The sequence below is a fragment of the Sapajus apella genome, unplaced genomic scaffold (assembly GCF_009761245.1).
Source record: "Sapajus apella isolate SASKATOON/1434 unplaced genomic scaffold, GSC_monkey_1.0 scaffold1, whole genome shotgun sequence".
Lineage (NCBI taxonomy): Eukaryota > Metazoa > Chordata > Mammalia > Primates > Cebidae > Sapajus > Sapajus apella.
This window is the reverse complement of record NW_022436941.1, coordinates 63,964,066-63,992,020: the sequence shown is the minus strand read 5'-3', so window position 1 is coordinate 63,992,020 and position 27,955 is coordinate 63,964,066. Positions and strand designations below refer to the sequence as shown.

The 27,955-nt window shown below is 42.6% G+C and overlaps 1 protein-coding gene and 2 pseudogenes across 3 annotated transcripts in view; 2 read left to right on the top strand and 1 right to left on the bottom strand.

The window, feature by feature from the left end:
* The first annotated feature begins 313 nt into the window (after positions 1 to 313).
* LOC116562807 lies at positions 314 to 1,497 on the top strand (annotated as a pseudogene).
* Positions 1,498 to 4,667: 3,170 nt separating this feature from the next.
* SV2C (synaptic vesicle glycoprotein 2C) overlaps positions 4,668 to 27,955 on the top strand; it is a 269,321-nt gene continuing 246,033 nt past the window's right edge. For 2 of the 3 annotated variants that reach the window (XM_032278009.1, XM_032278001.1), the window contains exon 1: positions 4,668 to 5,008. The gene's annotated coding sequence lies outside the window, so the exon portion shown is untranslated. Of the gene's footprint in view, positions 5,181 to 27,955 lie in introns of all 3 variants that reach the window. The other variant, XM_032277991.1, reaches the window with a different exon arrangement.
* Positions 16,870 to 18,132, bottom strand: LOC116557241 (annotated as a pseudogene).

The following is a 27,955-nucleotide window of genomic DNA, read 5'->3' as shown; positions in this document are numbered from 1 at the left end:
TCAGAGGGTTTCAGGAGTTGGTTAGGGAGGAAGGGACAGAATACTGGATGTACTGGGCCTTATGAGCATTAGAATGCAAGAGATGAGAAAAGCACTTGAGATTTTGGGGCTTCTTGTGGACACTGATATGTGTAGGCACTAAGGGCTTAAAAAGATGAACATTGGTAGGTTCAAAATATACTGTTTTGACTCCTGGGAGCCAAAATATACTGTTTTGGCCTGTGAGCCACAGCCTGACATGGGCACACCACCACCCACCCAGGCTCCCTCAGCCACCTCCCCAGGCATGGCACAGGGAGGGCCTCGCCTCACTATGACAGCAGCACGGCATGGCAAGATCAACTTCATGCTCAGTGCCAAAGCTAATGGCAAGGCAATTCTAAAAGGCTTCCAGTCTATTTTCCAGGAGCAGGGGTTGGCGGAGCTGGTGCATACCTGGCAGGACCGTGGCTATTCAGCAACCTACACAAATGGAAACACAAAAACAGCATCTTTGCTAATTTGAGAATTTGCCCACATGGATTGGTGTTGCTGGACCTTCAGAGTTACAATGATGACTCGCAGGGCAAAGAAGAAATCATCAGTCTTTCGGACAAAGTAGAAAAAAGAATCAAAGAATTGAGTCAAGACAGTACTGGGCTGGTGAAGTGATTACCACCCATAGTTTGAAGAGGGGCCATCAACAGACATTGGTCCACTGCCAATGAGCGCCTGGTTGAATATGACATAGATGAAGAGGTGTACAATAAAGATTCACCTTTTTGGAACATTAAAATTCGACACTGGAAGCAATTTGGAAATATTCACATCCTTAGTGGAGATGTTAATTTGGCAGTGATTTGGCATATACCCGGCCCATCATGGGCAGCAGCGAAGAAGAGTACACTGGGAAAGACGTACTGATTGATTCTTAGAAGCCGAGATGGGGAGTTGTGTGAAATGGTCAAACTAAAATCAAAGATGGTCACTATGGTAGAGATTGACCTAATGGTGACTGATGGATGTAAGAAATATATGCAAAAAACATGTGGTGATGTCATAGACAATCTTAAAGGAGACTGCTATCAGGTTCTGAGAGAGACTGTATTCCAATACCGAGGAGGCACACCGAGGAAGGGAGAGAATTTGATTATATGACTAATGATTTGACAGCTGTTCCAATCTCCATATCTCTGGAACAAGATTCCACGTGGAAGTTTCTCAGACTGATTCTTGACCCCTCAATGAACATATCGAAACAGAATAGGAAACATTTTCCACAGGGAAATTGTGTCAATCTGACAGGAGCCCTGCCACTCTATGAAGAACAGCTCGGGTGTCTGTATTGCCTTGTGGAATTTTCAAAGGAGATAGTCTGTGTCCCTTCAAACTTCAAATTGTGGGTATTTTACCCTGTCTGGAAGAAAGCTAAACCTTAAAAAGCAAATGGCAGGCCAGGTGCAGTGGCTCACGCCTATAATCCCAGCACTTTGGGAGGCTGAGGTGGGCAGATCACCTGAGGTCAGGAGTTCGAGACTAGCCTGGTCAATATGGGGAAACCCTGTCTCTACTAAAAATACAAAAAATAGCTGGACATGGTGGTGGCCACCTGTAATCCCAGCTACTCGAGAGGCTGAGGCAGGAGAATCATTTGAACCCAGAAGGCAGAGGTTGCAGTGAGCTGAGATCCTGCCATTGCACTCCAGCCTGGGCAATAGAGTGAGACTTCGTCTCCAAAAAAAAGCAAATGGCAAATGTATATTTTGATGAGCTGAGGGTGTTATTTTTTGAAAGTCAGCTGAAAGATGGTTGGACAGCACAGCAAAGACTGCCAGATGCACTAGCCCCCTAGAATGTGATTTTTGTTACTTTTTGTTTCCCCGTGGGCTTATTTTGTTTTGGTTGTGGTAGACTTTCAATTTGGATATTTGGAAGAATGAACATCATTGTTTTGTCCAAAGGGACGTTCTTGATAGTGTTTCTTTCCCCCAAAATGGACTTTGATATTAAAATTTGGTGCTTATAAGAGTTTTTTTAAAAAAAAAATAAATAGTAATACTTCAATTAAAATGACAAAAGAGACAAAAAATAGTGTTGAGTGTTGTGGAAGCTGAGTATTGGGGTAAGAAGGGTAGGTGTCTGCATTTTGCTATAGACGCCTGATGATGGTGAGGAGAAGCAGAGAGGTGCGGACTTGGTCTGAGAATATGGGGCTCTCTTCAGACCTCTGCTGTGAAGCCAGGTGTGACTCTGACTTTCTGGGGCATCTTACAAAACCAGTGTTCTCCAAAGCACAGCCTTTGAAACCTTGCTCCAACTACTAAAAGAGGAAGAGCAACTAACATTTATTGTATACCCATGATGTTCTAGGCACATGCTTCTTGTGTAAATACAATCACTATAGCATCTGTACTTAGTGTGAATTATTTTGTCAAAACTACTTTGCAGATGCAAAAACAGACCTCTCTTACTCCTTAAGTGTCTTTCATTGCTTGTTTTTTAGCATCACAAGAAGACATTGCATTGAAGAAGAAAACTCCTGATGTGTAGGAGGGCAATGACTTTAGAGCACTGGGATTCTGTGGGGACAGGACAGGTGTACCCACTTTTCCTCCATCCGCTTCTACAAGACAAGTGTTTTCAGAAGATAGAAAACATTTCCTTATAATGAAGGTGTGAATAAGACTAGTCTGAGTGCTGGATCCAAGGGGCCTGGGGCCAAAGTGTGTGCCAGGCAGGACCCTAGAACAGAACTGCTTTAGAGGGCAAGTCCAGGAACCATGGCACAACATCATCATGACAAAGTGTTTCCTGTGGTCCAAAGATACAATGTTAAAATAGCCTTTTCCAGTACAACCTGGTCTTAAATGGGATGCTTCCTTCAAACACACAATCAGAAGCACACAAAAAAGGAAATGTTACCTTCAAATGCATCAAGACAAGAAAATCCAGTGGTAGAAAAATCAATCCACTTTTAAAAATATCTTCCACAGACAACATAGGAGAATGATTTAAGGAAGACAAGCATAGCATAAAGCACACTGATTGTTTTTAAGGTTTGTTTCATGGTTTTCTGAACTTCTGTAACTTGGAGAAACAATCCATTATTCTGCAACAGTTTGGGAGAAGTTCTCAAAAAGGTACCCATGTGAGAACTCTGTGAAATGCCAGCACATTTTGCAGTTGGAAGCTCAAATTTTTATAAATAACGTGTGGGAAATCCAGATAAGATTTGTTATTTTTTAATTTCACAATTGTATTTCCAATGCAGGATTCATAGGCACTTCCTTGTCATAGTAGCAGCACCTTAATTGTTGCCTAAATGATTATCTATTTAAATTCTTTAACTATTTAAATAATTATTTTATTAAGAAGAATCCATGAAATGAAAATGAGCACTTCACTAATTTTCATGTTGCCTGACCATCTCACAGCACCTCCTACGGTCACAGACAGCAAAGCCTCTCACCAGAACAAGAATGACCAGCTCGGGAAGTGTAGGCTCAACAGGACATGAGAATCTTTAAGTTCCAGAGTGTCTGAACCAGAGAGGAGGGAAAATGAAAGGCCAAGAGTTGTCTCCATTTTCTTCTCTTCACTGTATCCTGCATAGTGGCACAAATCAAATTGGAAAGCCAAGTTATAACAACACCGCCCTGGGCACACCGCCTGGTCCCACAGGATCCTCTGGGCAGGAGGCTCCAGCCTGGGGGTGCCTGATAGCTCTCCTTCCCGGGCGCCTGTATTATACATGTAACACTTATATTTCTATCCACACAGCATTCATTCAGCCATCCATCCAATCACCTATTTACACAGATGGAACACATTCGCGGAGAGATGTGTGTGTTTAAGCTCCAACCACTGCAGCTCGTACTGGCGCCGAGCTTTGTCTCGCGTTGGGTCCCCACCACAGGAGCAACGATTTTGGAGAAGGCACACGCCTGTGTGACTGCTTCCCACTCCACTTGGGTTCCGTGAGTGCGCGGAGCTAGAGGAGTCAGGGACGTGGGAATGCCCTGTGTCCCGCAGGATCTGGATGGTAGGGTCTACATCGAAAGGCCCGGGAGGGTGACGCCCTCCGATGCTGTTGCGGGGTGGGTGCGCCAGGCTTGGGTGTGGCAATCTCTCTCTCTCTCTCTCTCTCACACACACACACATTCGGTTGTTCTCCCTAAGGGGCCACTGTCAATGTCTTCCTGTGAGCCCAGCTGTCTGTCCCTACCTAGCACCGGGGAGACACTGGACTTAACCCAGCGAAGTTTTCTTCCGTTTGTTCTTGCTGTGCCTAAGTTCCCTCTGGACTTGCCTGCCAGCGTCGGGGTGGGGGTTGGGGGAAATGGGCAACCTAGCTCTGCCTGGTTGCTCCCTGGAAGCCAAGACAAAGTGAGCAAGTCAGTCCCAGGCCCAGAAATAGAATACAACCCTCTTTGGCTCGGTGCTAACAGAGCCCAGCAGTCAGAATTCCCTTGCGTCTGGCTGGACCTGACCCGGGGCGCCGCCAAGTGCGCAACGCACAGTCACAGTCGATGACTAATTGAGCATCGGCGTCCCTCTCCTTCACCTGCTACAAACTCGGAGCCCTGACTTCTCCAGAAGTACCTACCATTTGAAGGCGGCTCTGCCTCCCTGCCCCCCGCCCCCGTCCCCCGCCCCAGGCCCGCACCGCAGCAGCGCCTCAGCACCGCGACTTCCCGGAGCACCGCGAGTGGTGCGCTGCGCCCGCCTCCCCCGCGCGCCGTGACTCCCTGCGCACCGCTCGTACTCTCGCCACGCCGCCGCCCGGCACTGCAGCACCGGGGGGAGGAGGCGGGCGGAGGAGGGGAGGAGGACCGCAGCGTGCAAGCCGGGAGCCACTTTCCCGCCCCTCCTCTAGCCGCCGACACGCTCAGAGGAGTCACCACTCCGCGCGCTGCAGGAGAGAGTGGCAGACGGAGGCAGCCCGGGGAAGCGAGCCGGAGCGGCGCCCGCACGGAGGCGGCTGCAGTGCTGACACCACTCAGAGCAAGGGTCTCCGACGGCTGGAGCGGTGAGTCCGGGAGGCGAGGCGGGCATCCGCGGGGAGACTTTCCCCCACTGCTGGATTTCTCTTCCCGACTGGTGGCCGGGCGCTGCAGCCTGGGGAAGTTTTTGCTGCCTTTCAGAAGCTCAACTTTGCCCCGACTGCCCCCGGAGAAGCGGCTGCAGGTGCCCGCTGCTGGGTAGGCGCCTTTGTTGGGGAGGGACCGGGAAAGTCGGGGTACAATAGATACAGTGACTCCTGGTTCGATAGGGTAGGTCTGGGGACTGGGTCACACTTTATCCCAGATTTCCAGGGGAGGTGGGTGGGCAGCAGCGGGGATGCAGGGGCGCGTCTGCAGGGATCGCCAGGCTCTTTTTTGCTTGTGTGGTTCGACGAGAAGGCGTAGGTAGATTCACATCCGGCATCCTGGAGCCCCGGGCTGGGTACTGGGACCTGTACCTTCATAGCAGCCTTAGGTTCAACTTTTCGTGCGGGTGGCGGGAGAGCAGAGGCAGCCGCAATAAGTGCTGAGGGAGCCTGAAAGAAACATCATGAATGTTCAAACTCTCCCACATGCATTCCCGAAGCGCCTGTGTAGCGTCTAAGCGGGAGCTAGAGAGGGCTGGAGAGCAGGGGTGCCCGCGGGGCTGAGGCTCTTTGTCAGCGCCTGCACTTCCTACACAACGCCTTCATTCAGCAAAAACCCATTGGGCGCCTACTGTGCGCCAGGCGAGGCGCAGCCGACCGAAGGCTGTGAAACCCGGAGGGGAGAAGGAGCGTTCCCGGTAAATAAGCTACCGAGGTGATCTCAGATGGCGCTGAGAGCAGTGCAGGCCATCAGCCGACCCTTTCTCTGACTCTTTCTTTAGTGGGCTTTTTCCCCTCCGCCTGGGTTCTAGAACTGGGAAGACTTTCCTCCAGAGCTTCGCGGGGAGCGCCCCGGGCTGGGCCCAGAGGGACTGCGGAATCCAGGGATGAACTTGGCTTGGGGCAGCCAGCACCCCGTGGCAGATGAACAATCGGGAGATCTGTGAGCGTGCGGGGACCTTCGGCGGCGCGCGGGGGCGGAGGGGGAGGGGCTGAGTCACAGGGGCTGGAGGTGCCGCCCGGACGGCCTGAGCTGGGGGCGCTCGCGTCACCCGCTACGTGTGCGAGTGATGCAAATGCAGACCCGCGAGGGGAGGGCGGGGGTGGCGGGTGGAGGCAGGCGGCGGAGTCTCCGTCTGGGAACGCGCAAGTGTGCGTCAAAGGCTCTCGGTTGATGGATGCCCCGCGGCGCGCTCGGCGCGGACTGTGGCGACCCGGCGGGGCTGCGGGGGGCCGGCGGATTGCGGCGCCGCGGGGCGGCGAGGAAAGCCCCGCACGGCCCAGGCGGGCAGGCGGCTCCGCAGTGCGCCGCAGCGCCGGGAAGGCGCTGCAGCAACCGGGCGTTCCCCGGGGAACCGAGGAGATGGGGAGTTTTTTAAGGCTCCAAGACAGGGATGCCCTGATGGTCTCCTCTCCTGCTGAAACTGCTCCCTTCATACTTAACTGATAGCACGGTAGTTTCCGTTTAATTCTTATCCTTAATTCTGAAGAATGTGGCACTAATCTCTTAGGCGTTCACTCATTTTCTATAGCAACTTAGGAAAGGCCTCGTGCTCGTGGCAAGTTTTCATGTGAACGCCTAGGTATTGAGGTTCGTGAGGTTCTATAATGCCAACCCATTGCGCCACAATTTTTGGCAGGAGACCTGGCCTCTAAGTGGGGTTGAAGAATGTCTTACAAAACAATATGTCGCATTCCTCCTTCACGGCATAAAAACACGCGTTAAAAACTCCACTGATAATGCATTCTCCGGTGGAAAATAGTAAACCGAATTCACGATCCGGATCCATTCTATTCTTATTTTAAAGGCAACTTTCTGGAAACCCAATGACAAAGTTTTTCTACTGGCTTTACTGAAGGAGCCCAAATCTGCAGTATATAGGCAAAATGAATGAAAGGGGGCTGGGCTGGGAAAGAAGAAAGAAAGGGAGGGAGGAAGAAAAGCAGTTATCAAGGAACCCAGAGACACAGATGCCCGTCACCATTTTCTTAAATATTGTGTTATGTCACCTTGTGCAGGCTACTCAGCCTCTTGGGTTTATCTTCCACCTTTGAGAAATGTGAAAAATAGCTTATACTAGCTCTTATGTACCTTACAGGGTTGTTTTGAAGACAAAAGAGGTAATCTAAGAGAGCTTTGGCTTTGGAAATACAAATTCTCTATGAATGGAAAATATTAGCAAACAAGGCCCCTACACACACACACACACGCGCGCGCGCGCACACGCACACACACACACACACACACACACAATTTTCTGTTTTAAAAAATTCTGTAGACTTTTCCCAGCATTGTTTCTTTAATAAAATTTGGACCTCAATGTCAGCAAATGCAGACAATAGACTTTTCCTAACAGTCTAATATGCAGTCTAATGCCATTAGCTGCTGACTGTCTGGATAAGGAAAAAAAAAAGAACCTCTGGATCACATTTGAGTGTTTTGTTGATGTGGTGGAGAAATCAGATTTATTTTTCATGACTCAATGACAGTGAAAGTAGGTTCTCTGATCTGAGAAGCAGACTGGCCTAAGAACTTGTAGTAAAAACCCTATTCATTATTAACCCTATCATATTCCTTAATTGTGGAAATGCTTCAAGTAATAGGATGCAGTTCCCAATCTCCAGGCGATTACAGCAAAAGCATCATAATGTGCAATATATCACATGAGGACAAGTACCAGAAAACCCATTTCCTATAATTAGGAGTGTTAAGCAAACTTGATGACATATTGTATGAATAAAAGCATGTAATTTGTCAAAATGCCTCCTTAACCAGCCCACTGTTGTTATTCATATTACTCCATATAATGGTAGATTTCTGTGAGTAGTGAAAGCAAAATGCCTCATTCTGTGCTGCTATATCAGGGGAAAACCTACAATTCACCAGCGTACTTCTTGGTCCCATGCTGGTGAGGTTCCTGTTTGACTGTGGTTCACAGCATGCATATTATTCTCCATTTAAACACAAACTCATCATTTCAATGAAGTCTATTTGTAAACCCAGGAAAGGCACCCCTGGCAGGTGTTATGTAGTTGTGATGCAACACTGCCACATTGTTTTTGCTTTTGTTTTGCTTTTTCAGTCTCTGCACAGTTGAGCAACCAGTGTAAAATGTTGCAGTGGTTTGAATTTGGAGACTGTTTCTTTATTTGAGACAGCTGAGAATAACAATGGGAATGAAGCTACTATTTTAATTTTTGCTGGAAATATGCCTTAATGGAATACTGAGACACATTTTATTTTACACAAACAACCCCTCCTAATTAAGGACAGCAGTAGTATTTGCATTTTAGGATGGCTTCCCCATTGAGTAGAATTGAACAAAATGACATAAATGGACAGGATGGATTGGATGGTTGGGTCCTTTCTAGTTCTAATATTCTTTCTCTCCAGGAAACAGAGAAATATGTGATGAGTTATATTTTTAAGTTTGAACTTTGCTTATAAGTAGTATAGAAAAAGTGTTTTGTTTTGTTTTTTAATTAGCTCATGTTGAAATTTTACATGAAGCTACAGGCTCTGTTTTTGTAGATAAATGGTCTATTAGATTTTGTATTATGTCATTAGACGTATGAATTAAAACAATTTTAGGGATCAAATTTGAAAAGTAATTCCTGCTTAATATAAAGAAGATAGATAAATTTGATATGACATTTAAAACATTTTCTGTTGACGACCTAATGCACGATATGCTTGCTAAATCTTTTCCCAGAGATAGTATATGGTACAAATGATTAAGACTGGATGCTGTCAGTTGGGCTTCAGTCTTCTGACGGCCTTGAACTGTCTTATATGTCAAGAGTACAGTGAGATTTATGACAAGTGAAACAAGAGCTTTCTCTTGTTTTCTGCTATTTGGAAATCCTATGAATTAGAATCCTAGAGTAGCCAATAGACCAGTGATTCTCAAATAGTTGTATATATCATACTTTCATGGGGAGCTTTTTAAAGTCAGAATTTCTGAGCCCCATTCTAGACATTCTAAGTTAATGCTTCCATGGTTGAGACCAGGATGTGCTGTTTATCAAGCTGTGCTGAGTGAGTTAGATGTTATCACTAGGGAAACCACATGTGCAGATGCACTTGAATTAGTACTAAATGGCTTAACAAGAACCCAGAGTGCATGGACTTTCTAAGCTATGTTTTCCCCTTTAACATTTACCAAGTACCTGCTGGAAGCCCTCAGTGAAATACCATTCTGTTTGGCAAGACAGACGTAAAGAGGACTAACTTCTTTGGTAAAAGTCATAGGAGTGAGTGACATGGGTGGTTGGGAACAACTTCATGGAGACAGTTATATATTTGGTGTCAAAGAAAGGAGGCGCATTTACGGAAGGAACATTGTAATGACAGGTCAGTTTAATGCAATAAAGACTGAAAACCTTTGCATGGCCTTCAGAGCCCTAGGTGGTCTGGCCTCTGCTCACTTCTGCAGCCTCATTTTACATAAGCCCCAAACCACATCCATCCCCAGCAAACTTTAATCATCAGTCTCCTTCGGCAACCTGCGCCAACTTATCTCTACCACGTTAACTCATTATGCTCTTCAGATTTCAGTCTAGCTTCTAAGCCTCTGTTGTGAGGTTACTTTTAATACAGTGTACTTTTCCTCATAAAGTTGTCAGAGAAACTGTAATATTCTCAGTTAAATTCGAATTTAGATAAACAATAAAACATTTTTAACATAAATTATCTCAAATATTGGACGGGACATTGCCCTAGTCTGTTCCAGCTGCTATAACAAAATATTTTAGACTGGGTAATTCATAAACAATGGAAATGTATTTCTCACAATTCTGGAGGCTGGGAATTCCAAGATCAAGCCCTCAGAAGATTAGGTGTCTGGTCAAGGCCTGTTCCTCATAGATGTTCTCACATGGATGTGGCAAGGCACCTCCCTTCAACCCCTTTGATAAGGGCACTAATCCTATTCATGAGGGTGAAAGCCTCATGACTTACTTATTTCCCAGAAGGCCTCACCTCTTAATACCATCACATTGGAAATTAAGTTCCAGCATATGAATTTGAGAGGGATACCAGCTTTCAGACCATAGCAGACATACTTACACTAAAATATTATTTTTTTGCATATCAAAAACTTAAAATTATTTGAGTGTCCTATATTTTTATTTGTCAAATCTAGCAATCCTGTTTATGAAGCTCACTAATTTTACAATTTACTTTTTTTTTTTTTTAAAAAAAAAGAGACTCTTTTATTAATGCCAGTCTCCCTTCACCGATTTACAAACCCTAGGAGACTGAGGACAGGATTAGGGATAAATTGGTCTCGTATTAATCTTGGTGATTTGTCCCTCCTGTTTGAAATAGTATCTGGAGCATAATATGAGCTCAATAAATATTGTCAAATGAATTAATGACCTGTTGGAGAAAAACAGTATAACCATGAACAAGTTTCTTTTTTTTTAATTCTAATGTTTATTTTTATTTTACATTCCGGGATGTATGTGCAGGATGTACAGGTTTGTTACATAGGTAAACGTGTTCCGTGGTGGTTTGCTGCACCTATCAACCCGTCACCTAGGTATTAAACCCAGTATGCATTAGCTATTTTTCCAAATACTCTCCCTCTCCTCAACCCCAGTGTGTGTTGTTCCCCTCCCTGTGTCCATGTATTCTCTTTGTCCAGCTCCCACGTATAAGTGAGAACATGCAGTATTTGGTTTTCTATTCCTGCATTAGTTTGCTAAGGATAATGGCTTCCAGCTACATCCATGTCCCTGCAAAGGACATGATCTCGTTCCTTTTTATGGCTGCATAGTATTCCATAGTATATATGTACCACATTTTGTTTATCCACCCTATGATTGATGAGCATTTAGGTTGATTCCATGTCTTTGCTATTGTGAATAGTACTGCAATGAACATACCTATGCATGTGTCTTTGTAATAGAATGATTTATAGTCCTTTGTTTATATACCCAGAATGGGATTGCTAGATCTTATGGTATTTCTGGTTTTAGATCTTTGAAGAATCACCACACTGTCTTCCACAATGGTCAAACTAATTTACATTCCCACCAACAATGGAAAAGCAATTCTTATTTCTCTGCAACCTTGACAGCATCTGTTGTTTTTTAACTTTTTAATACTCACCATTCTGACTGGTGTTTGAAGGTATCTCATTGTGGTTTCTATTTGCATTTCTCTAATGATCAGATATGTTGAGTATTTTTAACCATGAACAAGTTTCTTAACCTCTCTAAGCCTAAATTTTTTTAGCTGTGAAAAGATGATTTTGTAATCTACTTTTTAGGATTTTATGTAGCAATTACATAAGGAAAATATACACAAAGCTCCCAGCATGTTACTTCATAGGCACTGTACTTTAAAAGGTGTCTTTTCTTTTGTCTCTATATTTGTCTTGTAAAATGAGAGGATACCTTTTTGATGTACAAAATTCCATTTTCTTTTCATTACACTGCAATTTCAGAAGCAATCAATGTTTCCTGAGTATTTATCAAATACAAGGTAGTCTGAAGGATTCAGCTATGCAGTTATAAAAGTCCTGTTCTCAAGGAGCATCTATCTGTGGATTGGTAACACCTAGGGCCAGCTTCATGAGTCTTTAGCCTGAACAGTCACACTAAGCTTTGCATTTAGAAGAGCCCTATGTTTGGTTCAGTGTTCTGCTGTCACTAATAAGGGGGTCCCATGTTTTCCTTTTGCATTGGGCCCTGCCAATTGTGTAGCTGGTCTTGTTAAGTTATGCATATTTGTATCCAGCACATGCATTGTATTTAGTCTTTATGGTAACCCTGGGCCTCTCATTACTCAGAGAACTTGTAATTTTCCTGAGATGCATGGCTTATAATTAACTAAACCAAGTAAGCAGACACTAGTTCAGTATTCTTTCCAATACACCCTGCCTGTCTTCACCTGATTACAACCATCCAGTGTGTCCAGACCTTTGAATGAGCATCTGGGGCTTTTCGAGACACCTTAGTTCTCCTATTCTTTGGTGACTGCAGTGAATCCTCACTGCCATCACTGCTCCTGCAGTTGCTGAACAATTGGAACTTGAAGTTCTAGTTCTGCCTTTGTAGAAACACCAGGAATGCCAGCATCTTGATTTCTAAGATGCTATCTCTTCAAATATTTAGGTTTTAAAATCTGCAGATTTATGCAGGATAAATAGTAAACTTGGGGTGCTAAAATTTATCTAAGAGAAATATCTGAGATATTTTATTCTTTGCTTTAAATTACCCAGCTGTGTCACGCAGCACGGGAGCTTCTGCAGCAAGGAACAGCCATGCATTTTGGCAGCGGGTAGAGAAGGTGACCCACTTTGTCATTTCAAGCTCCAAGTAGCCTCTTTTAAAATACACGTATTTTAATATCACTTTTTTACATAGTTCTAAGCATGCCCATTTTATTTCATTTTTGTGCTTCATATCCAAGAAATCATATTCTAGTAAATCCATGGAGCCATTGTCACGTTTGCCCTCACACCATTCTTTTCAACACATGACAGCATGCTCCAGTCGATGCATATTTAACACATTACTAGCTGCACTGAACACACAACAATTTAAGTGTAAAGATTATTACTTTTTGAAGCATCCAATTAAATTTGCAACCTGTGTTTCCTGTTGGCCACATCCATGTGGAGGTAGAAATTATAGACTCACAATAGCAACTGTAATCACTTCTCCGGTTCTCTTCTGATCCCAATTGTGGCATTCGCAGCCTGCTTCAAAGATTCCTCACTATTCTTTAAGTCTTTGGGGATTGCTCCTGTAGTCTTTGTCCCCTGCTCTGGTCCCTGCAGCAACATTACCACAGTGTTGCCCAGCCTGCCTCTCACTGCCCGGAACACCTTGGCTCCAGTGCTGTGGAATCTGCTGATGCTGCCCTGTGCTCTCCATGTCCCCGGAGAGTTTAGACAATGTGTGAATGTATGAGGGCTGGTATATGGACACTCTAAGTGATACAGTGCCCTGTATTTGTAATCAGTTCTCCCCTTCTGATGCAAGGCCATTGTCCTAGGACCATAAATAATGGGCCCCAAATTGCCTTTCACTCAGAATAAGCTTTCTAGGAGACTTTTTTTTTTTTTAAGCCTACAGCAGCTCATATTCCCAGGTGGTCTCCCAACTAAGTACTAATCAGGCCTGACCCTGCTCAGCTTCTGAGATGAGATAAAATCTGGAGACTTCTTAGCCCCTCCCCTTCTAGACATGCTCAAAGGGATCAGAATACTAAGATAAATCATCAGAATTTTGTATGTTTATTGCATCATTGTTTGTAGTGGTGAAAAAATGGAAGAACCTATATGTCTGTCAGAGCCTGATCACGTTAATTATGGTTGATCCAAATAGTGAAATACTACACAGCCACTGAAATGAATGAGGTGAACCTACATAGTAAAATGGAAATATTTTGAAGATGTTCTTAATATAGGAATTTATGACCAGAATATGTAGTATGATTCTACTAAAAAGAATTTCATGTATATTACAGAGTCTGGAAGAATAAAGACCAAACTTTTTCTTTTAGGGATATGGAAAGGACCTTACATAGTTTACTTTATATATTTCGGAATTGAGTTGTCAACAGTAAGCACATATAACTTTTGTACTTAAGGCACTAGTAGAGGTGGTAAATATTAATTTCAATATACAGCTGCAATGCTATTTTTCTAACATGTATACATATTAGTGCTCTTGTGGCTAAGAAAGCAGTACCCGTTTTTCTCATGGATATTATTCCAGGCAATAATGTAAGAGAAGTCATCTAAGTTGTGAGAACATAAATTGCTTTGGTACTCAATAAAACTATTTTCATTTTGAATGAAAAAGGAACATAGCTATAAACATTCAATACAGTGGCCTTTGAGCAGGGGCTGCTTATTGCTGACTTAGGCAATTAGAGCTGAGGATAGACCCCCATTCCTCCACTCCCATCCTCAGTAAATCTTATTTGTCCAATAGCTGTCAAAAGCCTGTATTAATACTTGAAATATTTTGCTTTTAGGCACACTTTTCGCTGTACTATGACTGTGTGTTTGATAGGATGGGAGATTGGCAATTTTTTATCTTCTCTTTCCGAGGGCTGGGAATGTTCTCCCTCCTCCCATCTCTTTTTCCCCAACTCCCACCCTACAGATGTTTATCTATGGAAACGTCTCCTAGTCATCCTTCAATCCTCAGTTCAAAAGAGGATTGAGACTCCACAGTTCTCTGTCAGTCTCTCCTCGGCCCCTTGCAGCTCCAGCCTTGGAGTGCTTCTCATATTGTGTCATGGCGGCTGCTTTATGAGTATATCCCTGCTAGACTCTTATACCTTGAGGAAGAGGCGAACCACTGGGATCTTTGTAACTTCTGGCACTGGACACATAGGGCTGGAAGTATTTTAAATTATTTTTAAACCTTTTTGTTAAAGCACATTATACAGAAAGAAAAGTGCGTGCTCGATAAAGGTACAGCTGAGTTGATTTTCACAAACTGAACACATCTCTTTATAGAGCACCCATCAAAAAACAGAAATAATATTTCTAATGCCCCAGAGGCCCCTTGCATGCTCCTTCCAGTAATAACTATTTCCCACTGTCCTGACTTCAGTCCTTTGGATGTGCTTATCAAGTTCCCTCTCCTGCTCTGAGTTCCATTGTTCCATGCACAAGGCCTGAGAAGCTGCTTGGCAGAGCCTTGCGACTGCCAGTGGACATGCAACTGGTGTGACTGTGTCCAGAATGCTGTTTGGGTTCCCAGAACTTCCAGTCTGCAAGGTATCCAGTCCACAAGGCAGAGGCAGAGAAAACAGCCCCTAATTAATTGCACACATAGCTGTCTGCACTGCAAAGCAGCTTGGCTTGTGACCTAATTCTAAGCCCCTCATGAGCAATTCTGTCATTTGACCCCCACATCTTGTCCAGAATTTCACAAAACTGTTCTTGCACAGTCCTTTAGACCCAGGCCTTAATCATCTTACCCTCCAAACTTGAACCCACTCCAGTGGTTTGGAATGCAACAAACTGACTTCCAGACTCTTCAAATTTCTCTTCTATCAGCTGGCTTCTGAGCAGCAGTGGTCTGGATAAAACACATTGCATTCATCCCTCTCTCAGTGCTAAATATTCTGAATTCTTATTACCAGACCAAGAAAAATCACTAGCGAACCCTGGACTCTGATGAAATTATTTTTTTCCCCTTGTAGACTTGCTTCTAATGTCTTCTTTCCCTTTGGCATCACTATTCCAGTAAACAGTTTTAAGAAACTTCCCATATTTATTTTAAGGATGTTGCCCATTATATTACCCATTGCCCTATTCATTACTGTCTATTTAAGAAATGTTTTTGGAGCTGGGTGCAGTAGCACACATACTTGTAGTTCCTGCGAGGCCAAAGCAGGATTGCTTGAGCCTAGGAGTTCCAGACCAGCCTAGGTAATATTGTGAGACCCTGTAAATAAACAAACAAGTAAATAAATAAATAAATATGGTATCTTTGGAGTTTCAGCGCTATAAGAAACTGAGAGTCTCCTGAGCACTGATTTTGCTTTATCAATTAAATCCATGATGGTATGATTTTTATCCACAGAAAACATAGATCATAAATATAGAGCTGGATCAGTTTGACAAGTGTGTACATCTATGTAGCCAAAAGCATATCTCCATTACCTTAGAAAGCTCCCTGTATCCCTTTTCATTCATTTCCTCCTTTCCCAGAGACACTGTCCTAATTTTTATCACCAAAGATTAGTTTTGTGTTTACTTGAAATTTAAATAAAAGGAACCATACAGTATGCTCTCATGTGTCTGTTCTCTTTAACAGTATTTTTGAAAAGATTCATGTTTTTATGTGTATCAATAGTCAAATCTTTTTTATTACTGAATACATAGTATTACATTATGCGAATATACCACAATTTGTTTCTCTGTTTATCTGTTGATAGATATTTGTTTACAGCTTGCAGCTAGTAACAATAAACTATGAACATTTTTGTGCATGTTTTGCTGTGTAAGGTAATATTCACAGGTTAGGGGGATCAAGAAATGAATATATCTTTGGGGAACAATTTTTCTGCATACCACACCTTCTGTATATCTTCTATGGTGAGGTGTCTGTATATTTTGCTATTTTTCAATTGGGTTGCTTATTTTCTTATTGTTGAGTTTTAAGAGTTATTTGTATATTCTGGATACCAGATATGTGTTTAATAAGATATGTGTTTGCAAATATTTCCTCCTAATGTGGCTTGTCTTTTTATACTATTGAAAATGTCTTTTGATAAAAAAGGTTTTTAAATTTTAATAAAGTCAAATTTTTGTCTTTTTTTCCTTTCATGGATCATGCTGTTGGTATGGTGTCTAAAAATCTCACCAACAAACACAAGGTTATGTAGATTTCCTTCAATGCTTTCTTATAGAGACTTTATAGTTTTACATTTTATCTAAAGCTGGAGTATTGATAAGGGCATCACACTCTATCTGTGGCACGCAGAAGAGGTTGCTGTTGAGGCAGAGCTATCCTCATTTATTGATAAATACATTACAGCTAATTGTTTCTCCAAACATTCGTTACTCTGAACCTGATACAGAATGATCATGCCTGCCTTTGGCATACAGATGTGTGTGCACAAAGTTTGATTATATTCAACGGCAGTAAATGCAAAACAAAACAAAGCAAAACAAAAACAATAAACTGTAAAGGTTAACATCCACTTCCCAGAAAGCCTGAGTAGAAAAGCCAGTGATTAATATAATTAAACGTGAGGCATGAAGCCAGGCCATCTTATACCTGCAGCTTTATTTAATATCGGGAGAATTATGTGATTTTTTTTAGTGGCAATTGGTTCTTATTACAATTATATACAGTCCTATCTCGCTCTAGTTGCTGGCGCCCTCGGGCCGCAGCAGCTTCTCCACCTGCTCCTTGATCTGCCCGTCCCCGCCCCGACGGGACGGTCGGACCTCTGCACCCCCAGGCAACCCTCCTCCTGGTCCTCCTGTCCTCCTCGTGTCTTCCCCTCCTCGCCCTGCAAGTCCATCTGCACCTGGTCCTTGACGCCCACCCCCTCCTCGCCTTCCTCCTGGGGGCCCAGCAGATGGTAGGTGGCCGCGGAGCCCTAGGGGCTGTGGCCCTCCCTCCCAGGCGAGGACGACCTGGACTCGCTGCTGACAGGTGCGATGCCAGCTGCTGTTGTGCTGGTTCAGAGCTGCGGGGCTGGAGGGAGACGGTGGCTTGACCGGGATCTGCCAGGAGGATCTTCGGGACTGACTGGGATGAAGGGAACTGCCTCTGATTTAAAAGAAGTGCTTTCAAGGAGTTAATTTCAGACTTGAGTTCCATGATATTCTGGGGCTCCAGGATCCAGCTGGTAGATGTAGTGGCCTTGGTAGTGGACAGCTCGTGGGCGAGCTCCTGGATCTTCTGCTGCTGCAGAATCAGCAGCTGCTGGACAGAGGTGAGGGTCGTCTGGAACTGAGTCACTGTCTGGGCCACGCTGCCACTCAGCTCAGAGAGAACGGTCTCCATCCTCTCCAGCTGCTTCCTGTCCTCTCGGCCTCCCAGGTTGAAGGGGAGCAGGTATTTCTTATAGAGTTGGTGGAAGCCAAATGCGATGCCCGCTGTGATAGTGGCCAGGGCTCCATGATCTCGCCATCGGAAGCCTGCGGGGCTGTATGGCTGAGATACGAGGTGACAGGGCTGGACATGAACTACCTGTGTGGCTGGGCCCAAGGATGAAGGCTCATGCGCAGCAGTGCCCGACTGCTGGAAGGCCATATCAATCTATCTGTCAGCCTTTTCTTCTTAAGGAATGCTCTCCTGGTTGCAAGTGGGCTCTGGCGGACCCGGGAATTCTGGAGAAACTTAACTGCCCTGGCAATCAGCGGCTCTCGAGGCAGTTCATTTTCACTTCCTGGAGCAGAGCTTGGCTGGCTCGGCTCTTCTGCCTGCTCCGAGGACGCCATCTTTCTGAGGCCTGCGATTCTTCTTATGGGCTGACATCAGCAAAACCTGCTGGCCCTAGAAGATGTGGAGGCATTGGAGCTCTGCGTAAGTTGTCCACTGATGGGGGAGAATCTGAACGAAGTTTAAAGGGATGCGTTGCAATGAAGAACTAATTTATTTGCTCCCAGCTTTGGGGCATTATGTACTTCCTTACTACCACATTATATTATTACCTTATTATTACCCCATGAGTTACTATGTTGATTATCATGTCAGACAGTTGGTGTAATGTCCTATTTCACTTATCAAAAGTCCCAATATGATGGAAAATAACAGTTCATGCTGTATCTGATCTGCTGGCTTAGAATCTTTTTTTCTTACTAGATGATTTTGAAATTGGGTACTACAAAATTTAAAAATTGTATGATGAGCTACCTTTGCCTAAGATTGAAGTGCTATAAAATGTATACCTGAGGTCTTGAGACTTCTAGTGATGTTTTTGAAGTTAATTTTACTGTACCTCCTGTTTGCCATTGCAGTGCTTTCTTTTGCTCGTGTGTGTGTGTCTTGTCTTCATGTCCTATTGCTGCTAGTGATGAGTTATAACATCTTCACTCAGGAAATCATGACGTCATTAAATGCCTTCTCAGGGTTCTCTGATCACACTGTACTTTTCTGCTTTGAAGGGTTTCCTTCTTCTATTCCAGGATAACCAACCACTGATTTTCAGTCTGGCTGACATATGACAACACAGAAGTCTCTTTCATAGCAGTTTTCACTGTCTTTGACTGACAGCATTGGGAATCAGGACCTCTAGCTTCTCAATGTAACAGCTTCTCAGACAAGTATTGCTCTCATTCTCAGCCTGCAGGCCATTTGGGTTAATATTCAAGAAAGTTCAGCTTAACCCTCTATTAATGATAAGAAGGATTCATATTCTATTTTCTGATCATACCACCAGGTTTTCCTTCTTCCAAGCTGAATATCTCATCCAAAATTTCAAGGTTAGTTCTAAAAACTAATATGTATCTGTGTATGTATATTTCTTAGGCTAACAGATTTCTCATGTCTCAGAAGTAGTAACATTGAGAGTTGTGGTTAGATGTAAATTCTGGCTCTTATTTGAATTTTTAGAATGTGCCCAAAGTCTCTGAATGTACAACTTTGTCAGTAAATTGGCCAAAATCTTTGTAAGATGCTCAGTAAACATTTACTATATCAATTAGCCATAAAATTAGTAAATTCCTTTTAGCTTTTTTTAAATATTAGGATAATAGGAAAAGGAGGCATTTTAGATAAATCATGACTCTTTTTAGTTCTGGTGCATTTTAAGCTGCCTTTGGGTCAACTGGAGGTCAAGTTTGGCTCTTTATTTGCTTATTAGTTCATAAGCTACAGCTGTGCTAAATAAAATAAATGCCGCTTCACAGTATGTAAGAAAACCAGCATCAAAACTACGTTTAATTCAACTTGGCATCAGTTATTGCCCTTAAAGAGCACTCTTTCCTATGGGATCATAAAAGGTGCTAGAATTTCTCTGGAGATAAGAAGTCACACAAATGATTTAATAACAGTCTTTAAGTAAAGGGCCTATGCCAAAAGATAATGCCTACTTTCTCTTCTTAACAGGATTGAAGAAAATAGGCATTAGGAGATAACTGAAATATTTTAAAAAGTGAAATAGAAATTTTAATCAATTTCAGCTAACAAATCGGCCATCTCCCTTGTGCAAGGGATATGCTATGCTAATTACAAGAACTGAGGTGGGTGGGAAACAGCCCGTGATCTCAGAAGCATGCACACCTGTGAGGGAGACCGCAGACACGTTGTCTATCAGTACTCTGCAACAGAGTGCGGATTTGCGGGTTCAGTAAAAGAAGTCCAGAGCTCCACGGTGGCTTGAAGGCGGCAGTCTGGTGTTTGCTCAAGGTAGGGTTTCTCAACGTCAGCACTACTGACATTTTGGGCCAGATAATTCTTTGTTGATGGAGGCTGTCCTATGCATTGTAAGATGGCTTATGACAGCCTTGGCCTCTACCTACTAGATAACAGTAGCGTTTTTCCCCTGCATTGTCACAACCAAAAATGTTTCCAAATATTTCCACATGTCCCCAAGGTTAAGGGTTTTGGGGAGTGCAAAATTGCCCTCATTTGAGAACCACTGATTTAGAAAATGCCTTTTGACATTCTCCCTAAAGTGCAGGTAAGTTTTATCAGGTCAAAAGAGGGAGATGCAGGGTGTATGAGGAGAGGGAATCTTGTGACTAGGGTGCAGAGGTGGAGAACCCTGGGTGATTTGGGAGGTGACAAGTGTCCTGTTGGTCTGGGAGAGAGGACAAAAACACAGGCAGTGGTGAGTGATTTAGCTGAAGGGTGGGTGAGACTCTGTAAAGGTCAGGTGTGGCAGTTTGGGCTCAATTTCAGCAGAAATTACCTTTATCAGAATCACACATTTAGAAAGTTTAATTTGAAATCAGTGTACAGTGGCTTAGGGCAGGAATAGCCTTGGGGTACAGATAGCAGTTACGAGTGGCTAATTTTCATTACTTCGTAGAGATGAAATTCTGTTCTTCATTCATTCTGTGAAGTGGTTAGCCCATATGTATTTATCACATCTCTTAAGTGCTAGGCACTGCCCCAGCTGTGGGAGGTAGGACCTAGAAAACAAAGTGCCTATTCTCAAGGAATTTACAGTCTAGAGGGGTTGAGATGGACAATTAGAAAATAAAAATGAAAATATCAGAAGAGCTTTCAAATCATACTTAAATTCTATGAAGACAGTGCACCAGTTGATGTCAGAGACAGTAAATGCCAATAATTATGATAAAATTCATTGTAAGAAACTGAGACATAGTTTTGTTGCAAGAAAATTGCATTTATATCAACATTTATTAGAAATTCCTCCATAGGTGGCCAAAAATAGAATATATGTTCTCCTATTGACACATGACAGTCTCTGCTATGAAGAACATTTCTTTGTAAATTTATTCATTGTAGAGAGGCTTTACTGCATGACTGTGGGGACATTGAGATAGAGTAGAAGGGAAAGAAGAAAGAAGGCAACTAACATATGCAAGGTTTCCAACACATGCTGGCTGTGCTGCTGGCCACTGGTATTTAGTTTTTATCACATCCTCAGTCCAGGCCACTGTCATCTCTCACATGGAATAATATAACAATTTCCTAACAGAATCTTCGGACTTCAGTTTTGTCCATCTTCATACCATTACCCTACCTGAATGACTTTTGTAAAACACAAAAACACCTTGTCTGTTCTTGTGTTTAAAATCACCAATGGCTGTCTCTTCACTTAATATAAATTAGCAGTTCTTTACCAGAACCACAGTGCACTCCCTCAAGCCCTTGATGGCATCCTGTTCTCCTCTGCCTGCCTGGGGACTCTCCACCTCACCCTCTACCCACCCACCAGATCACATAGCTAATTCTCACCCTTCACGACTCAACTAAAGACCTTATCTTCTAAGGTCCAACTTAGGCATCCTTCCAATGTACACACTCCCAATGGGTTGTGTTATCCAGTAACAATTACTCTATGCTGTGAATGCTCATTCCCTTGTCTGTATTTTGAAAGTTCACTCTGGTGAACCCAGGAGGTGACGCAGGGCTTGGCACAATCATTATAGATGGAATGAATCAGCATTTTAGAAAGGAAAGGGCAAAATCCCAGAGAATATATATTACTTGCTCAAGGTCGCAGAGCTTTAAATAGAGGTTTTATACTTGTCTGGCTTAAAAACGCAGGTTCTGCACATATACCAAGGGAATCTGTGTGTTCTGCAGAGCCATGTGAGAGCATTATAAAGACTCATTTGGTTTTAGATGGTTTACTTGTAGCCTTATTGAGAGATGTTGAATAAATATACATTATTAATCACTTAGAAAAGCATGACCCTGACTTTAGCAGTCTCTTTCATTGATGTGCTTCTGTGATTATCACCAACCTAGAACTGCCAAGGCTTGAGGCCTCTCTGTTTGTATCCAGAGTCAGCCTTAACGTTTGGAAGAGCTAGATTTTTTAAATTAGTTTTGTTCGTTAATATTCTATTGAACATTGACACAAGTGCTTTTTCTTACAGAACCTGGCATGTGTCACTGCTTCCTCTCCCCATTCTGTTAGAGGATCAGTCCATAAGGCAATATAGGAATGTGTAAAAGAATACAATAATGCATAATTAAAACTGCTGAAATATTTAGTATTTTGTTTAATGGATCTCTAAAGTTGTAGCACCTTTGATTCATTATTTACCATTCTGTATTTAGTCCTAATACCTTTTTGTAGTCACTGAAATGCAAAGCAGAAGGAGAAAGGGAGAGAGGGAGGAATTTTGATATATTATTCATCTACATCTGAGCTTATTCCTAATTTAAAGATTCTAGTAAATAGCATCATGTTTCTCCTGAGCACATAGAAATTTAGAGAATAATTTATAAAACAAAATATTTCAAGTAGTATAATACTGAAATTCTCTTAAATGTTAATGCCCCTTCACTATGTGTCTTAAAAGGATATGTAAGGATTATAGCAAAGAAACCTGAAATTCGTCTCCTTTGGATTCTGTTAATCTCTGGAGTTTTCACCATTACCACTTCTGGCCAACCTAGATGGGTTTGCATGTCAGCCTATGGCACATAAAGACAGCCATAGCTTCACCGGGCAGTTGTATGCTCTTCTAGCAATACGCCAGTTACTTATATTAAGTTTGATTAATAGACTAATAGCAAATATTTATTGAATGCCTGTATGCTGTTAGGACACCTAGGCTGTTTATATACATTATCTCATTTAAACCTCGCAGTTCTATGAGATTGGTAGAATTAAATTTTAAAGTGTTTTCTCATGAATTCTATTAAACATTTAAAGATGAAATAATATCTAATTTAAACAAGTTCTTTTAGAATATAGCAAAAGAGGATACATTTTCCAACTCATTTTATGAGGACAATGTTACCCTAATACAAAACCATACAAAGATATTTCAAGAAAACAAAGCTACAGAAAAATATCCCTCATGAACATAGACGCAGATACCCTCAGGAAAATACTAGCAAGTTGAATCCAGAAGTGTATGAAAAGTATATACATCATGATCAACTTTATGTAGTCAATGGAAGGCCCTAGAAATATGTTCATTTCTTAGGCGACTTTAACTCATTGCAAACATCAGAATACAAGTCAGCAGAGAGGAGTGACAGTATATGTGATAGCTGTGGGTAGCACTATGAGCATTTTGTAGATGTGTGCCTGTGTGTGTCCGTTGTTAGCTGTTCTAATGGCAGGATTGGCCAAGCCCTACAGGAAGGGAGCTGGCCAAAGTGCTGAAATGTCTGGCTAGTCCAACAAAAAGCACAACAAAATTTCCTCAACTTATTTGATCAGAAAACAATTGAAGCTAAATTCAGGGGACAATTCACAGTTCTTATATTTCTATATTTATCAGCAACGTTTTTAAGAGACCAGGTCTTGCTATGTTGCCCAGGCTGGAGTGCAGTGGCTACTCAGAGGCCTGATAATGGCACACAGCAGCCTCAAATTCCTGGGCTCAAGTAATCCTCCTGCCTTGGTCTCCCAAGCAGCTGGGACTACAGGTGTGTGCCACTGTGCCTGGCTCCAAAAACATTTCTTCAATAGCTACTAGTGAATAGGGCTTTGTCAGCAACTTCTGACATAGACAATCACATCCTTCTTGTGCTAAGTATTAAGATACTCTCTAGCTCCAAACCTACCTTCCTACATTCTGTTTGCGATGGTGGAGATGGAACTCTGCAGACTATATTCCTGAGATGGCTCCATGGTAGGCTCTGCAAATAGAAGATACTAGAGGGAGATTAGAGAGACTGGGAAGCTGGAGAAAGAAGAAGGGGCCTGCTCTTTCCCATTCCCTTCTCATCTGCATGTGGTTCTTGTGGGTGTCATGTCTTAGAAAAACTTATTCACCCCGGAAGAGGCAGTTTCTTCCTATTTCAGCAGATGATTTCAGTTTGCAGTTTTTCCCACAGTTGCAGAAGCTGTCTCTCTGGGTTGAATAATGTCCTCCAAAAAGTCATGTTCTCCCAGAACCTCAGATGTGACCTTATTTGGAAATAGGATCTTTGCAGATGAAATTAGTTAAGATGAGGTCATACTGGATGAAGGTGGGCCCTAAATCCAAGGTGTCCTTAGAATAAGGTTATTTGAAGACAGAGGCAGAGATTGGAATGACGCATGTTCAAGTCAAGAAATGCCAGGGATTGCTGGCAACCACCAGAAGTTAGGAGAGGCAGGCAACAGATTCCTCCTTAAGGTCTCCAGAGGGAGCATGGCCCTGCCACCACCAATGCCTTGATTTCAGGCTTCTAGCTTCCACACTACGAGAGGACACATTTCTGTTGCTTTAAAGATTGTGGTAATTTGTAGGGCAGCCTTAGGAAATGGATACACGGCCTCATCATAGCCCTCTCACAGACACAAGCCCAGGGTAGCTGGCACCCTTTTTTAAACAAAGGAACCCAGGGGTTCTCTCTCAGTCTCTTGAACCAGTTGACCAGCACCTGCTTCTCAGAAGTCTGAGTTTCAGCTCTGTAGGGCCCTTTCTCTAAGCTTATTTAATAATTAAAACTCAAACCTTTGCTCCCCCAACCCTAGAGGTTATATCTTTTCTTCCTTGCAGTTGCTACTTTTGTGATACTTTACAGTTCTCTTTTTGCCCTTTTTGTTACCTTGCTAGCGACTTCATGCTTAATAATTATTTACATTAAATTTTCTGCATTCAGTCTCCCAGTTGGATGCTGACTTATACACACCCTCCCTGATAATCTTTCACCATTAATTTCAAGTGAAATTGCAGTCTCTTGGTCTTGTCTTCCTCCTGCCACCTAGGTACCTCCTCAATCTTCTTTGCTGGTTTATGTTCTTCTTCCCAACCTCTTAGCATTACTGTGATCCAGGGAGCAATCTTCTCTTCACCTCTCCTCCCTTCTCATCTTATACTGACCATCTTGGTGATCTCATCTATCCTTAAGGCTTTAAAGTCCATCTATATGCTGTTGACTCCCAAATGGTTTGGTCCAGACCTCTATCCCCTGAACTTCAACTACCTACTCAGCATCTCCATTGGATGTCTTATCAATAGCTTAAATTGAATATGTTCAAAATCTGAACTCTTGATGCCTTCTCTGCACCTGCCCCCACCAAAACCTGCTCCTCCTCTACCCTACCCCATCTCAGTTGATGGAAAATGCACCCTTGCCCTTTCCCTCTTCCTCTCATGCTCCACATCAGGAAGTGCTTGTGCCTCTGCCTTCAAATTATAACCAAAATATAACCACTTCTTGCCACTCTCACTGCTGTCTTCTATCCCCTGCCCCTTCCCATCTGAACCACCTGAATTACTGAGGTAGCCTCCCACTTGTCTCTCTGCTTCTACTTTTGTCCTTCTGGAGTTCATCCTCAGCATAACAGCCAGAGCAATCTCTTTAAAAAAACGTCAGATCATGTGCCTTCTCTGCGCAGATCCCTGCAGTGGCCCCTCTGCATACTCATAAAAGCTGATGTCCTTGCAGATGTCCACAGGGCTTTCTATCATCTGACCCCTTCTTCCCTTTCTGGACTCATCTTCTGCTCTTCTCTTTTATTACTCTGTTCCGTCTGCACTGACCTCCTTCCTGTTCCTTTAATGCACCAAACATGCCCCTGACTTAGGGATTTTTTTCTGTCTTCTCTGTCTGGATCATTCCTACTCCATAGATCCTCTTGGATGTCTCTTTCCTCCTTTAAGTCATTGCCTGAATCTCATCTCTATGAGGCCTACCCTGAATTCCCTAATTATCACAGAAACCTGCCCCCTCCCTACTCACCATCCCCCTTACCATACTCTTTTTTTCATAGCATGGATCATATTCTAATAAACATATGGCTAATTTTAGTATGTTTATTGTCTTTCTCCACATGCTAGCATGTAAACTCCACAAGGCAGGGTCTTGTTTGTCATTGCTGCATCCCAAGTGCCTAGAATAGTGCCTGACACGTAGCGGTTTATATCTCATGAGTGTATTCACAGAATGAATGTATTCACAGATCAATAGAAACTCAAAAGATGTGTTATGTACTTCAGGTAAAGTAGACAACAAAAATGAGTGTACAAAGGAATTAAAGACTACCCGAGATAACCAAATAAGCCAATGGCAAAATGCACAATTCCAACATTAGAAAGAAAATCAGTCGGTAATCCAAAAATGAAATCGTTAACAAGTTTTAAAATATTCTAATTTAGGAGCAACAGAGTGTTTCCAAATACGAGGATTATAAATGTTTTGTTTAATTCCAATAATTTGAGAGTGATGAGACCTTGTTCCTTTTGTGAATTCTAAATGTTTAGTATACAAAAACACCTGTTAATATTTCTCTGACCTGTAATATACCTCAAATGGTTTACGAAATGCTGCCATGAAATACCGACTGGCTCAAGAGTCAGATTTTGCATGTACAAATTTACATATAATAAGAAATAATGCAGTACACTTTTCAGATTATTCCTAATTACATTTTCATTTGATGCTATGACAGTTAATAATTGATTACATAAGTTACATAAAGAATCTTTGAAGACCCCCCTAAGAAAGCAATTTTCTTGGCTGGGCATGGTGGCTCACACCTGTAATCCTAGCACTTTGGGAGGCCAAGGCAAGTGGATCACTTGAGGTCAGGAGTTCGAGAACAACATGGTAAAACCCTGTCTCTACTAAAAATACAAATAATTAGCTGGGCATGGTGGTATGTGCCTGTAGTCCCAGCTACTCAGGAGGCTGAGGCAGGAGAATCCCTAAAACCCAGGAGTTGAGGTTGTAGTGAGCCAAGATCAGACTACTGCACTCCAGCCTGGGCAACAGAGCAAGACCCTATCTCAAAAAAAAAAAGCAATTTTCTTTGTTATTGTTATTATTATACTTGAAGTTCTTGGGTACATGTGCAGACTGTGCAGGTTTGTTACATAGGTATACACATACCGTGGTGGTTTGCTGCATCCATCACCTGTGATCTACATTAGGTATTTCTCCTAATGCTATCCCTCCCCTAGCTCCCCACCTCTGACAGGCCCCCAGGTGTGATGTTCCCTTTCCTGTGTCCATGTGTTCTTCTTGTTCAACACCCACTTATAAGTGAGAGCATGCGGAGTTTGGTTTTCTGTTTTTGTGTCAGTTTGCTGAGAATGATGGTTTCTAGCTTTATCCATGTCCCTGCAAAGGACGTAATCTCATCCTTTTTATGGCTGCATATTATTCCATGGTGTATATGTGCCACATTTTCTTTATCTAGTCTATCATTGATGGGCATTTGTGTTAGTTCCAAGTCTTTGCTATTGTGAACACTGCCGCAGTAAACATACATATGCACGTGTCTTTATAATAGAATGATTTATAACCCTTTGGGTATATACCCAGTAATGAGATTGCTGGGTCAAATGCTGTTTCTGGTTCTAGATCCTTGAGAATAGCCACTCTGTCTTCCACTATGGCTGAACTAATTTACACTCCCACCAATGGTATAAAAGCATTCCTATAGCTCCATATCCTCTCCAGCATCTGTTGACTCCTGATTTTTTAATGATCGCCATTCTAACTGGCATGAGATAGTATCTCAATGTGGTTTTGATTTGCATTTCTCTAATGATCAGTGGTAGTGAGCTTTTTTTCATATGTTTTTTGGCTGCATAAATGTCTTCTTTTAAGAAGTGTCTGTTCATATCCCTCACCCACTTTTTGATGGAGTTGTTTGTTTTTTTCTTGTAAATTTGTTTAAGTTCCTTGTAGGTTCTGGATATTAGCCCTTTGTCAGATGGATAGATTGCAAAAATTTTTTCCCATTCTGTTGGTTGCCGGTTCACTCTATTGATAGTTTCTTTTGCTGTGCAGAAGCTCTTAAGTTTAATTAGATCCCATTTGTCTATTTTGGCTTTTGTTGCCATTGCCTTTGGT